This window comes from Eulemur rufifrons, chromosome 7, assembly GCF_041146395.1.
Source record: "Eulemur rufifrons isolate Redbay chromosome 7, OSU_ERuf_1, whole genome shotgun sequence".
In the NCBI taxonomy this organism is placed as follows: domain Eukaryota; kingdom Metazoa; phylum Chordata; class Mammalia; order Primates; family Lemuridae; genus Eulemur; species Eulemur rufifrons.
Window position 1 is genome coordinate 258,813,534 of NC_090989.1, and position 2,426 is coordinate 258,815,959.

Consider the following 2,426-nt stretch of genomic DNA (forward strand, 5'->3'; position numbering starts at 1 on the left):
CCCCCCGCCCCACTGCCACACACCATTATCAGTAGTTAAGGGTAATTCCAAGCACTAGTTCATAGAAACTTAAAGAGGAGTTTGTGTTGGGCAGGTGATGAAAGGGGCACTGAGGGTTGTACCTCCTTCCTCTTCTCCAATTATCTAATTTGATTCTATCTCTGAATATAGGAAGATTATGTACATAATAAAACAATAATCTGGGCACGCAATGAGGAATTACTTTTTCTGTAAAAAGAGAGGTGTCGTGTTTTCTAGAGTTTAGGAGGAAGACAATATGAAAAGATTTCAACCCCCCCCCTTTTTTTTTTCCCAGAAAAAGTTGTTTGGGGATAAAGAGTATACTACACCATGAGGCAAACTTTGGCAATGCTTTTCTAAGCTCCATAACAATTGTATAAGGACTGAAAACTTCAGATTTTCTTAATAAGTTGCCTCAAGTCTTGCATTTTAATAGTTGTATGTCTTTCCCTTTTTATTGAAATGCTGTTGGTATTTTATTGGAAAATTGGAAGAACGTACAAGATGTGATGCTAATTAAATGCTTTTTTAAGCCAGCAAATTATTTATTCTTTGAAAGCAGAATGGATGCATCTAAATAGCATCATAAACAAGTTAGTAATGCACTTTTTATTGCTACTAATAGAATTTCTAATAAATTTGCTTTAAAAATCTTATTCTACACATTTAACAATTGAATAGAACATCAACAACTTATCAAAGGCAAATGTGCCTGCACATGCATATGTGTGTGTACGTATCGGTATGTACAGGTGTGTAGGAATGAAATGTTTGTGTGAAAAAAAGGAAGATAGATGCCTTTGTATCAGTATTTTGCCAACATTTTTATACTACAGAAATGAATATTTAGGCCATTAAATATGAAATGTCTGACTTTGAATCAAAAGTGTAGTGTATTGTATCTCAAACAAAAAGCAGTACAATTGATCAAAGTATGTGCCTAAGCTATCAGTAGAGTTTTGCCATCTTTTTATTTTTTTAATTTTTTTAATTTCAGCTTTATATGAGGGTACAAAAGTTCAGGTTACATACGTTGCCCATGTACCGCCCATCCCCCCAAGTCAGAGCTCTAAGCGTGCCCATTCCCCAGACAGTGCGCATTGTACTCATCATGTAGTTATACCCCCATCCCCTCCCCCCACCCCCCAGCTCCCCGAGTCAGCAGCTTCAAGAGTGACCATTCCCCAGACGGTGCTCAAGGCACTCATCATGTAGGCATACACCCATCCCCTCCCTCCACCCCCCGCCTCAGTCTGATATCCAATTGGTATCATTCCCAAATGTGCATTTAGATGATGATCAGGGAAACCAGTTTTCTGGTGAGTACATGTGATGTTTGTTTTTCCATTCTTGGGATACTTCACTTAATATAATGGGTTCCAACTCCCTCCAGGAGAACCAAAGAGATGTCATATCATCGTTATTTCTTATAGCTGAGTAATACAAAAATATGAACGCTTCACGAATTTGCGTGTCATCCTTGCATGGGGGCTATGCTAATCTTCTCTGTATTGTTCCAATTTTAGTATATGCGCTGCCGAAGCGAGCATGAGTTTTGCCATCTTAAGGGTAGCTTGCTTATGCCAACAGTGAAGAAGCCCGTAGAGCGAGTGGCGATGAAATCACAAAAGATGTTTTCCACAGCTTGTTGAGAATTGAAAATTTTTTCTTGCAAGAAGTGGTCCAAAGCCTGGAAGAAATGGTAGTCAGTTGGTGTAAGGTCTGGTGAATATGGTGAATGACAGAGAATTTCCAAGTCCAGCTTCTGTAGTTTGAACACTGTTGTTTGTGTGACATGTGGTTGAGTGTTGTCTTGCAAGAGGATTTGCCTTTTTCTGTTGACCAATATCAGCTGCTTAATTGCAAGCATTCTCATCAGTTTGTCCAGTTGGTTGCAGTAGACATCTGCTATAATCGACTGACCAGGTTTCATGAAGCTGTAGTGGATAATACCAGGGCTGGACCACCAAACAGACACCATTAGCTTTTTTTGATGAATATTCAGTTTTGGACTGTGTTTCGGCACTTCCCCGTTCTGTAACCATTGTGCCGAATGCTTGCACTTGTCAAAAAGAACCCATTTTTCATGACTTGTAACAATACAGTGTAGAAATGGTTCGCCTTTATGTCATGAGAGCAAAGAAAGGCAAGCTTCCGGACGATTTCTCTTCTGATGTTTGTTTAATTCACGCAGAACCCATCCAGTTTCTTTACCTTGCCAATTTGTTTCACATGGTCCAATATTGTTGGAATAGTAACATCAAACCTTGCTGCTAATTCACACATAGGTTAAGATGGATTTGCTTCCGCAACAGCTTTCAGCTCATCATTATTCGCCTTGGTCTCAGGCTGCCTATGTGCCTCATTTTCAAGATTAAAATCACCAGAACAGAACTTCTCAAACC

At 39.3% G+C, this 2,426-nt stretch overlaps 1 non-coding gene across 1 annotated transcript; it reads right to left on the reverse strand.

The window, feature by feature from the left end:
* Positions 1 to 1,464: 1,464 nt before the first annotated feature.
* On the reverse strand, positions 1,465 to 1,569 carry LOC138388809 (U6 spliceosomal RNA). Its single transcript, XR_011234295.1, has one exon. It is a non-coding gene; the product is annotated as a U6 spliceosomal RNA (small nuclear RNA).
* Positions 1,570 to 2,426: the final 857 nt, after the last annotated feature.